The 13,154-nt window shown below is 34.1% G+C and overlaps 1 non-coding gene across 1 annotated transcript; it reads right to left on the bottom strand.

The window, feature by feature from the left end:
* Positions 1–10,997: 10,997 nt before the first annotated feature.
* Positions 10,998–11,103, bottom strand: LOC125917975 (U6 spliceosomal RNA). Its single transcript, XR_007456344.1, has one exon. It is a non-coding gene; the product is annotated as a U6 spliceosomal RNA (small nuclear RNA).
* Positions 11,104–13,154: the final 2,051 nt, after the last annotated feature.

Genomic DNA, 13,154 nt, shown 5'->3' with positions numbered 1-13,154 from the left:
CTTTGCTTCATGTTTCCATTGTAGAGTCTTTTACTAGAGTTGATAGTTCTCAATGCTGACTGAATATTAGTCACCAGTGAAGCTCCTGACAACACACACACAATATATCCAGTTCTCTGTCCTAAGACATTGTTATTGTATTGGTCTAGGATGGTCTGGAAAATATTAATGTTTAAATCTCCAGTTTTCAGGCAGGGTTGAGAGCCTATAAACTAAGCAGTATTCCTCAAATACTTGTATGCATCAGAATCATTTGGAGTGCTGATTCAGCAAGTGTGAGGTGGAACCTGAAAACAGACAATGTTTGCCAACTTCTTAAGGTGATTCTAATTCTGATAGTTCAGAGACAGATTTTGAGAACCATCCCTTTCCAGAATAAGAGAAAATCATAGGCGATCCATGAATTTCAATGACTCTGTGACTTCTGGTTTTCAGAGCTAGTGCATTGTAGTTTGTTTTTCTTATAACTCAGAATTTTAATCAGGCAAACTTTGCCTATGTGAGGGAAATTTATGTCTGTTCAGACAGGATTAAGCTGGGTGAGTCAGACTATTGAATGTTAGCATATCTTTCTAGATTCAAATTCTCTAATCAGTTTTATTAAAAGTGAAGTCCCTGTATTTCCACTGTCGTTTCTCAATGAATTACAAATTTGGAAGAGGATTACAAGAGTGCTGAATAGTATCAAACAATAAAACATGGTGACATTAGGGGTGCCGGGGTGGCTCAGTTAGTTGAGCATCTGACTCTTGATTTTGGCTCAGGTCATGATCCCAGGGTCATGGGATCAAGCTCTGCATCAGGCTATGCACTAAATACGGAGCCTGCTTAAGATTCTCTTTCTCTCTCTCTCTCCCTTCCTCTTTCCCTCACTCGTGCTCTCTCTCTAAGCAATAAAAAATAAATAAAATAAAAATCCAGTTTTCTAAACAAATAAGTAAGTAACGTGTGAATTTAGAGTCCTAGGAGTAAGAGAGAATGGAGCAGAATATGTACTTAAAAAGATAATTGTAAAAATTTTCTGTCATTACTGGTAGTTACTACCAATAAAAAAAAAAAACATGAAAGAGTTACAACAAAAGTCATAAACAAGAATTCACATAGGAATGCTGTTCATGTATGCGATCACTGGAAAATTCCAAAAGACTAACAAAAAAAGAGTAGATAACTATGTTGATATGTATTCCTGAAATGGCACAATATGCAGTGACAAAAGACTAATATATATATAATTGCATATATATATATATATATATATAATACTGATATATACCGATCAGTGTGTAATACACACACACACACACACACACACACACATATATATATATATATGTATATATATAATACTGATATAATTTATGGACATAGCTTTTAGACATGATCTATGGACAATTAATATGTTGTATTGAAAGCCAGCATAAAGAAATTGGTTGCATTTCTATATACTAATAATGAAGCAGCACCAAAATAAATCAAAGAATAAATCCCATTTACAACTGCACCAAAAAACATAAAATACCTAACAAGAAACCTAACCAAGAAGTAAAAGATCTGTATGCTGAAAACTATAGAAAGCTTATGAAAGAAATTGAAGAAGACATAAAGAAGTGCAAAAACATCTCATGCTCATGGATTGGAAGAAAAAAATATATTGTTAAAATGTCAATACTACCCAAAGCAATCTGCACATTCTATGCAATCCCTATCAAAATAATATCAGCATTCTTCACAGAGCTAAAACAAACAATCCCAAAATGCGTATGAAACAAGAAAAGACAACAAATAGCCAGAGCAATCCTGACAAAGAAAACCACAATTGGAAGTATCACAATTCCAAACTTCAAGCTATATTGCAAAGTTGTAATCATCAAGACAGTATAGTGGCACAAGAACTGGCACATGAACAGACCCATAGATCAATGAAACAGAACAGAGAACCCAGAAATGGACACACAAACGTATGGCTAACTAATCTTTGACAAAGTGGGAAGGAATATCCGATGGAAAAAACAGAGTCTCTTCAGCATATGGTGTTGGAAAAACTGGACAGTGACATGCAGAAGAATGAACCTGGATCACTTTCTTATACCATACACAAAAATAAAGTCAAAGTGGATGAAAGACCTAAATGCAAGACAGGAAGCCATCAAAATCCTAGAAAAGAAAACAGGCAAAATCTCTTTGACCTTGGCTGCAGGAACTTCTTACTAGACATGCCTCCAGAGGCAAGAGAAACAAAAGCAAAAATGAACTACTGGGACCTCAGCAAGATAAAAAGCATCTGAACAGCAAAGGACACAATTAGTAAAACTACAAGGCAACTTACAGAATAGGAGAAGATATTTGCAAATGACATATCATATAAAGAGTTAGTATCCAACACCTATAAAGAACTTATCAAACTCAACACCAAAAAAACAAATAATCCAGTGAAGAAATGGGTAAAAGACATTGAACAGACACTTTTCCGAAGAAGACATCCAAATGGCTAACTGACACATGAAAAGATGCTCAACATCACTCATCATCAGTCAAATACAAATCAAAACCACAATGAGATATCCCCTCAAATCTGTCAGAATGGTGAAAATGAACAACTCAGGCAACAACAGATATTCGTGAAGATGCAGAGAGAGAGGGAACACTTTTGCACTGCTGGTGGGCATGCAAACTGATGCAGCCACTTTGGAAAATAGTATGGAGGTTCCTCAAAAAATTACAAATAGAGCTACCCTCTGATCCAGCAATTGCACGACTAGGTATTTATCCAAAGGGTACAAAAATGCTGATTTGAAACAGAAAATGCACCCCAATGTTTATGTAGCACTATCAATAATAGCCAAATTATGGAAAGAGCCCACATGTTAATCAACTGACGAGACTGACATGGATAAAGAAGATGTGGGATGTATATATACAATGGGATATAATGCAGGGATCAAAAAGAATGAAATCTTGCCATTTGCAACAACATAGTTGGAACTGGAATGCATTATACCAAGCAAAATAAGGCAGTCAAGAAAGGTAAATATCATGTGATTTCACTCATATGTGGAATTTAAGAAACAAAACAAATGAACATAGGGGAAGGGAAAGAAAAAGAAGATAAAAACAGGGAAGCAAACCACAGGACACTTTTAAATACAGAGAACACACTGAGGGTTACTGGAGGGGTGTTTGTTGGGGGGATGGGCTATGTGGGTGATGGGCACTAAGAAGGGCATTTGTAGGGATGAACACTGGGTGTTATATGTAAGTGATGAATCACTAAATTCTACCCCTGAAACCATTATTACACTATATATTAACTAACTTGGATTTAAATAATTTTTTTTTAAAGAATAAGAAAGGAGGTCAGAGGGAAAAACATAAAAAAATTAAAAAGCACAAAAGAAAGAAAGAAAGAAAGAAAGAAAGAAAGAAAGAAAGAGAAAAAAGAAAGAAAGAAAGAAGGAAGGAAAGAGAAAGAAAGAAAGAAAGAAAGAAAGAAAGAAAGAAAGAAAGAAAGAAAGAGAAAGCCAGTATAGTTCTCCTCTCTGCAGAAAAGGAGAGGTTTGATTAGAAATTGCCATGATAGATGAGCTTATGTTTTTGTACATTTTTATATGTGTTATACTTCAATAACAAAGTTTATTAGAGCAATAATATTTTGTATGTATATTATTATTCTCTTTTTATATTTATGCTAATCTTTATTTTGATATTTATGAAGAGCATCTTAGGCACTTACAGATTGATTTGATGATTGCTTTTCTAATTCATTTGGTTTCTACTTTATCTTCATTTGTTTTCCATCCTGCTCTCTTAGCTTTTTTAAAATTACCTTTTAATATGTGAAAGGAATTAATTATATATATATATTTTTACAAATGAAAAGGCCTTTTTCTACCTTCTAGAAAGAATACGGTTTACAGTTTGGTTTAATTCTCTGTTTCATGAAAAGCCAATGTTTCATTAGGAGATTTAAGTAAAATGGCTTTTAGGTTTCAAGGGCTGATTTTAAAAAATTTGTTATAAATCATTCTTTCCATTAATCTAATATCTATAACTGTCCTATAGGTTTTTCCAGTACCTTGAGCTTTTATTGAGCTGGAGGAAAACCTGAGACATTTTGAAAAATTATGTTGCTCTTGGAAATATTAGATGAAACAAGTAAAGATATAAAGTAGGATTAAGCATGCATATTGGAATATGCTCCAGAGTATTAAATAATTAGAAATGTGTAATCTTTCATGGCCATGTTTTAAAGAAAAAAAAACTAGACATTTAAATCTTTGATATTTATGAATTATTAAAACTTTCTTAAGCTTTACTTATACATTTAATGTATAAGATTCTTAATGAAATTAATCCACAGATCAAATGTACATACATATACATGATATTCACCCAATGTAATATTGACTCTGAAATTCACTCTTCTAGGAAGTTAGTATCCAAAACATCTGTGAAGAGGAAAATAATTACAGTATGGTGACTAATAACAACCATTTTAGTTTTATAAGCTAAATTAAAATATAACCAAGCTCATGCTTCTCAGAAAACATTAGTTGAGTGTAATTCTTTTTAATGCTTAAGATATAATTTTTTTATTTAAAATATGTCTGATACCACTTTCCAAAATGGTTCGACCTTTTAAGAGAAAGAGTCAAGATGGTCTTTAAGACATAAAACATTAATTCAATTTTGATGTAAAAAAGCTATGTTCATTATGCTAGCACCATTCCTAGCATTTCATTTTACCTATAATACTCATATAATTGAAATTCAAAGTGCACAGAAATTTTACAAATTATGTCCTTTGATTAACATATTTTGTAAATGACAAAACTGAAATCCAGATAAGATTAATAGATCTACTTATGTTAGCTACTTGTTCATATATAAAAGAGGATTAGAATCTGCAAATACGCCAGTAAAATCATATTCCCTAACACATACACATAAAAATACATCTTCAAGATTTTAGGCACCTCATGTTTTTAGATTTGTATGTCCTAGTACTTATAGAGTATATTTCTACTATAATAAAACTTTATATACTAAATGTGATTTTTTGACATTTTTTAAAGTTAGGTTGCAGTAAGACCATAACGCATTATCAGTGATGTATAATATTAAAGCATTATATTTGCTTAGTTATATGTCTTTTTCAGATTTTCTGTTATTCTATGCCCTCTTTAATTTAGGATTAAATCCAATATTAATAAAACTAATGGTAGATAAGCATAAAAGGAGTAGCAGAACCAGGTAATGGCTTGGAAAGCTCTTCCTCAGAAGTGACACACATTGCTTTTGCCCACTCTTCTCTGGCCAAACAATATGGCCAAAACATGATTAAAACTGATGCCAATGAGATAGGAATGTATATTCACCTTAAAGGGAATGACAGAAAATATTTTGGAAAAATAAAATTTTTCGCAAAACTAAGTTATATTTTTCAAATTTATTGAAATATAAGTGACATACAAGGCACTGCAAATAGCTTAAAGCTGGTGAGTTTTGATATGCACATACACCCATTATGCCATCTCCACAATAAAATATAGAATAATTATTTCACCTGTAAAAAATTCTCCATGCCCTTTTACAATCCCTCCTACACTTAAACTCTGTCACCAGTCAACAAATTTCAGTCACTATATTTAGTTCAGTCTAAAGTTTTATATAAATAGAATTGTATAGGACGTGTACCCTTTCTTCTCTTACTTCTTTGAACTAGCATAGAATTTGACATTCATATCTGTTGGTTGCATCTTTCAATGTTTTGTTCCTTTATAGTTTAGCAGATTCCATTGGATGGATACACAAAAATTTATCTCTTAATTAGCTAATGGACATTTGGATTATGTCCACTTATTGGCGAATATGATGTGCAATTAAGAACAGTCAAGCAATTATCTGTATGGATATATACTTTGACTCCTTTTGGGTAAATACCTAGGACTAGCATGACTGGGTTGCACGGTAGATGTAGATTAACTCTTTGCTAGAACGGTTGTATGTTTTTGATTCAGTCACCAATATTTGAGAATGGAAAATCTGTATCCTTGATAATCCCAGCTATTGTCAACCTTTTTAATTTTAGTCATTCTAGTGGCTATGGGTTTACTTTGAATATCTTTGATGTTGATCTTTCTTTTTAATGTATTAATTGGTCAATTAGGTAATACATTAATTTCCTTAATAAAGTGACATCCATATTTTAATTTTTAAATATTTTATTTGCTTTTAATTTTTAAATATTTTATTTTGTTATTTGTTTTTGAGAGAGAGAGAGACAGAGTGCAAGCAGGAGAGGGACAGAGAGAGAGGGAGACACACAGAATCTGAAGTAGGCTCCAGCCTCTGAGCTGTCAGCACAGAGCCTGGCATGGGGCTCAAACTCGAGAACTGTGAGATCATGACCTGAGCCAAAGTTGGATGCTTAACTGACTGAGCCACCCAGGCGCTCCCAAATTTTAATTTTAGTATATCAATTTGGTTAAGATGTATTTTGTCAGCATGAGTTTGTCATAATTATTATTATCCCTTAAGTGGAATTACATCAACTAACAAGCTTTTCAACAGTAAAGAAATGAAAAATGCAACCTACTAAATAAGAGCAAATATTGCAAACCATACATTCAGTAAGGTATTAATGTCCAAAATACATAAATAATTTATAAAACTTAATGTCAAAAAAATTAAAACACCAAATGATCTGATTTAAAGTAGGCAGAAGGAGGCACCTGGGTCTCTCAGTTGGTTAAGCATATGACTCTTAATTTCAGCTGAGGCATGCTCTCACAGTTCCTGGGATTGAGTCCCACATTGGGCTCTGTGCTGACAGCACAGAACCAGCTTGGGATTCTCTCTTTCTCCCTCTCTCTCTGCCCCTACCCCATTTGCTTGCACACTCTCTATCTTTAAATAAATAAAAATTTTAAAAAATAAAAAAAATAAAAATGGGCAGAAGATTTGAATTCTTCTCTAAAGAAGACATACAGATGGCCAACAAGCACATGAAAATATGTTCAAAATCAGTAATCTTCAGGAAAATGAAACTAAAACCACAATGAGATATGGCCTCACACCTGATAGATTGCCTATTTATCAAAAAGACAAAAGAAAACAAAACAAAAACAAAGAAACAAAAAAACAAATGTTGTCAAGGATATGAAGAAAATGGAACATTTGTACATGTGTTGGTAGGAGAATAAATTGGTCCAGCCAATATGGAAAACAGTATTGGAGACTCCTTAAAAAATTAAAACCAGAAATACCATACGATCCAACAATTCCACTTCTGGGTACTTATCTGAAGAAAATGAAAACACCAATCCAAAAAGATATATGTATCCATATGTTCATTGTAACATTGTTTACAATAACCAAGATATGGAAGCAATCTAAATATCCAATGATAGATAAAGGAATTAAAAAATATGTCACACACACACACACACACACACATGTATCTGTGTGTGTGTGTGTATATATATATATATATGTACACACACACATGTATATATACAATACATGTATATATATATATATGTATTACACAACAAGGCACCTGGGTGACTCCGTTGGTTAAGTATCTGACTCTTGATTCCAGCTCAGGTCATGATCTCATGGTTCATGAGTTTGAGCCCCATGGAGCCTGCTTGGGATTCTGTCTCTATCTCTCTCTGCACCGCCCCCCACCCCCGCTTTCTCTCTCTCTCTAAAAATAAATAAAAATAAAAAGAACTTAAAAATTACACACATAAAAGTAATGAAATCTTGTCATTTGTGACAACACAGGTGGATCTTGAAGGTTTATATAATGCTAAGGGAGATAAGTCAGACGGAGAAAGAAAAATACCATATGATTTCATTTATATGTGGGAATCTAAACAAATCAACAAACACACAAACAGAAATAGACTCACAGACACACACACACACACATACACAAAACTATTGGTAACCAGAGGTGTTGGGGGATAGGCAAAATGTTGAAGAAGATTAAGAGATATAAACTTTCAGTAATAAAGTAAGTCATGGAGATATAATATAGAGCATAAGGATATGATGTACACCTGAAACTAATAGGCTATTGTATGTCAATTATTTACCAGTCAAACAAATAAATAAGTAAAGACATAAATAGATAAATCATAATATACTAGCTCCCACAAAATAAATAAAATAAAAAATATCATAATAACAAAAACAAATCACTAAGAAGGAGTGTTACATTAAAGGGATACATGAGCCAACAGAAAGAGCTCCCACTGACCAAACCTGTAACAATTTGAAAGACAAAATAAATAAGACAGTATCAGATTATTGCTCAAAGTTTAAATAAATATCAATTAGTCTATAATGAAATAAATAAATAATACAAATAAATAAATGGTTGGGAAGAAACAAATCTCCCATGAGGAGAATTTAAATGCTTTATATAGATACTCCCTCCACCCTCCAGAAGTTAGGAAAATAATTCTTTACTCCCTAAGTGTGGTTTCTATTTCCTCCGATCAAATACATTATGTAAAAGAGTGAAGAGAATGACTTCAGAGTGGATAAGTCAAACAAAACGCTACGTCAGCCAGGTTATCAAGAAAAACTTAATAGGGATATGTCATACTGCTAATATGTGCTACTTTATTTCTGTGGTCTTCTCTCAAAAGACAGTTTTTTTACACCAATTATGAGAAAAACAGACAAATCAAAATCAATGGACATTCTACAAAATACCTGAACACACCCTCTCTCTAGGTGTATTTTATTTTATTTTATTTTTTTTAATTTTATTTTTATTTTTTAATATATGAAATATACTGTCAAATTGGTTTCCATACAACACCCAGTGCTCATCCCAAAAGGTGCCCTCCTCAATACCCATCACCCACCCTGCCCTCCCTCCCACCCTGCCCTCCCTCCCACCCCCCATCAACCCTCAGTTTGTTCTCAGTTTTTAACAGTCTCTTATGCTTTGGCTCTCTCCCACTCTAACCTCTTTTTTTTTTTTTTCCCTTCCCCTCCCCCATGGGTTTCTGTTACGTTTCTCAGGATCCACATAAGAGTGAAACCATATGGTATCTGTCTTTCTCTGTATGGCTTATTTCACTTAGCATCACACTCTCCAGTTCCATCCATGTTGCTACAAAAGGCCATATTTCATTTTTTCTCATTGCCACGTAGTATTCCATTGTGTATATAAACCACAATTTCTTTATCCATTCATCAGTTGATGGACATTTAGGCTCTTTCCATAATTTGGCTATTGTTGAGAGTGCTGCTATAAACATTGGGGTACAAGTGCCCCTATGCATCAGTACTCCTGTATCCCTTGGATAAATTCCTAGCAGTGCTATTGCTGGGTCATAGGGTAGGTCTATTTTTAATTTTCTGAGGAACCTCCACACTGCTTTCCAGAGAGGCTGCACCAATTTGCATTCCCACCAACAGTGCAAGAGGGTTCCTGTTTCTCCACATCCTCTCCAGCATCTATAGTCTCCTGATTTCTTCATTTTGGCCACTCTGACTGGCGTGAGGTGGTATCTGAGTGCGGTTTTGATTTGTATTTCCCTGATAAGGAGCGACGTTGAACATCTTTTCATGTGCCTGTTGGCCATCCGGATGTCTTCTTTAGAGAAGTGTCTATTCATGTTTTCTGCCCATTTCTTCACTGGGTTATTTGTTTTTCGGGTGTGGAGTTTGATGAGCTCTTTATAGATTTTGGATACTAGCCCTTTGTCCGATGTGTCATTTGCAAATATCTTTTCCCATTCCGTTGGTTGCCTTTTAGTTTTGTTGGTTGTTTCCTTTGCTGTGCAGAAGCTTTTTATCTTCATAAGGTCCCAGTAATTCACTTTTGCTTTTAATTCCCTTGCCTTTGGGGATGTGCCGAGTAAGAGATTGCTACGGCTGAGGTCAGAGAGGTCTTTTCCTGCTTTCTCCTCTAAGGTTTTGATGGTTTCCTGTCTCACATTCAGGTCCTTTATCCATTTTGAGTTTATTTTTGTGAATGGTGTGAGAAAGTGGTCTAGTTTCAACCTTCTGCATGTTGCTGTCCAGTTCTCCCAGCACCATTTGTTAAAGAGACTGTCTTTTTTCCACTGGATGTTCTTTCCTGCTTTGTCAAAGATGAGTTGGCCATACGTTTGTGGGTCTAGTTCTGGGGTTTCTATTCTATTCCATTGGTCTATGTGTCTGTTTTTATGCCAATACCATGCTGTCTTGATGATGACAGCTTTGTAGTAGAGGCTAAAGTCTGGGATTGTGATGCCTCCTGCTTTGGTTTTCTTCTTCAAAATTACTTTGGCTATTCAGGGCCTTTTGTGGTTCCATATGAATTTTAGGATTGCTTGTTCTAGTTTCGAGAAGAATGCTGGTGCAATTTTGATTGGGATTGCATTGAATGTGTAGATAGCTTTGGGTAGTATTGACATTTTGACAATATTTATTCTTCCAATCCATGAGCACGGAATGTCTTTCCATTTCTTTATATCTTCTTCAATTACCTGCATAAGCTTTCTATAGTTTTCAGCATACAGATCTTTTACATCTTTGGTTAGATTTATTCTTAGGTATTTTATGCTTCTTGGTGCAATTGTGAATGGGATCAGTTTCTTCATTTGTCTTTCTGTTGCTTCATTGTTAGTGTATAAGAATGCAACTGATTTCTGTACATTGATTTTGTATCCTGCAACTTTGCTGAATTCATGTATCAGTTCTAGCAGACTTTTGGTGGAGTCTATCGGATTTTCCATGTATAATATCATGTCATCTGCAAAAAACGAAAGCTTGACTTCATCTTTGCCAATTTTGATGCCTTTGATTTCCTTTTGTTGTCTGATTGCTGATGCTAGAACTTCCAGCACTATATTAAACAACAGCGGTGAGAGTGGGCATCCTTGTCATGTTCCTGATCTCAGGGAAAAAGCTCTCAGTTTTTCCCCGTTGAGGATGATGTTAGCTGTGGGCTTTTCATAAATGGCCTTTATGATCTTTAAGTATGTTCCAAAAATATGGAACGCTTCACGAATTTGCGTGTCATCCTTGCGCAGGGGCCATGCTAATCTTCTCTGTATCGTTCCAATTTTAGTATATGTGCTCCGAAGCGAGCACTCTAGGTGTATTTTAAAATCTGTCACCTAGATCTTAAACTTGTGTTATTGTTCTTATCCAAGTTCCAGTGAAAATAATTCCTTAAGATACATTCTGCAGTGATGAATCTCAGTCATCAGTACATAGAAGTAGGCCTCGGATTTGATATTTAGGACAGATAATGTTATCTCTGACTGGGCGAAGGAATAAACTTCTGCCCAAGAAAAATTATTTTCTATCATACAAATCAATTCATTAAGGTAAACCCCACAAGCCAACTTCTCCATAAGTCCACAATGGGTTTAATTTGAATTTGGGAGATGGATTAAAAGAATCATTCTCTCTCATCTGTCTATTTATCTATCCATCTGTATATCATCTATCATCTATCTATCTATCTATCTATTATCTATCATCTATCAATCATCTAATCATCCATCCTTCCTTTAGATCTGTATTCCTTCACCTTTCTCTCTCTCTCTCTCTCTCTCTCTCTCTCTATATATATATATATATATCTGAATATCTGATTTGCTTAATCTAAGGTCTCCTAACTTTTCTATTCCAATGTTGTTCCCAAAGAGTGGTAACTAAGTGTTTTCATGTTGAACAGATATTTTCAGAAATGGCCATATCTATGCCTAATATTCATAAAATATCCTACAGTTTACAGTTTTGTTAAGAATTTTAGTATAGTATATTTTTTCTAGAAACTCAGATTGATTGGCTTTATTAACTTCCTTTTGCAGATAAAAAAACCCTAAATTTAGAGAAGAGTGTAGATTAACCAGTCATTGGGGTGAAAATGACACTTTAAACAATGCCTCGTGTTTCAAAGACTTTTGCTTTTTTTCACGTCATAAGGAGTAGAGTGTAGGGATCATAATGTGGTTGACTCTTGTGTCATAATCTATGCATAGCCTCTAGTATTCTGTGAAAATTCTGATATCTCCTAACTTCATTTCAGTAGTGTCTCATAATCATCCACGATGTTTGTTTAGTGGTTCAGGAAATCTGGATTTTAGAATCACTTATAAGATTTTGTGGCTAAAGAAGTTAAATAAATCATGATATCTCCTTGTGGTAGAAAGGAGTCAAAAGTTCACTGAAAAGGAGGAAGAAACAATTGTATATAACCAGCCAAAATTCTAGGATTTCTTTCTGCTTGATAGTTGGTAGATTGAATTTTATATATGTAATAAAAGATCTTTCTACTTTTTTTTATCAATCCTGTCAGGAAATCTTTTGTCTGGTTTTAAAGGGCAAATAAGAAAAAAATTAAAGAATTTTTCTCCTTGTGTGCTGTTGAACTACCCACTTTTTATAACTCCAGTCTTAAGAATATACTGAGCCTGAAGGACAAGAACGTATTATTGAAAGACCCACAGATTATTTTTGAATAATATCTCCATGGGTATTAATGCTTTTACAAAGGCACTCAAACAAAATTTTAGTAATGTTGACATCACTATGGCCTTAACTACATTCATTCCTTCTACTTATGCTGCTTAGGAAGCTGGCAGCAAAGAGCCTTGCATATCTTCAAATTCAGATAAAAATGAAGAAAAACACGTGTATTTGACACCTCTTCATTGGATTAGTCTGGCAGTACTTCTACTTACCTCTCAAGATTATCTTTGTCTACTCCCTCTTATATACAAAGTGCTCTAGTTGTGGCAAAATATTTACAGTTTCCTCACATTTGTTTCATCTTTGTGACTGCACAAGTTTTCCTCTCTCTATTGAAATGTCTTCTCTTATGTACCTTTGTTCTGTGGTAGCTCCTGATTTTTTACATTCAGCTCTCTTCTCAGTTGTCTTTTCTTTCATTCTTAAAAAACAGTTAATCGTGTATTTCTTTTTACTAGAGCTTATAAAGATACCTATTATGGTACTTATAATTTTGCATTCCATTTTAAACATACCTACCTTTCTCACTGTGTGGGTTCTTAGAATAAAAATATTTCGTTTATCACAGCATCACTAACTATACCCTGTGGTAAATTATTCAGTGAGTTTTGCTAAAGAAGTAATATATGGTGGCACCTGGGTGTCTCAGTTGGTGAAGCATC

The sequence above is a fragment of the Panthera uncia genome, chromosome D1 (genome assembly GCF_023721935.1).
Source record: "Panthera uncia isolate 11264 chromosome D1, Puncia_PCG_1.0, whole genome shotgun sequence".
NCBI classification, from domain to species: domain Eukaryota; kingdom Metazoa; phylum Chordata; class Mammalia; order Carnivora; family Felidae; genus Panthera; species Panthera uncia.
This window is presented reverse-complemented; position numbering and strand designations above follow the sequence as displayed.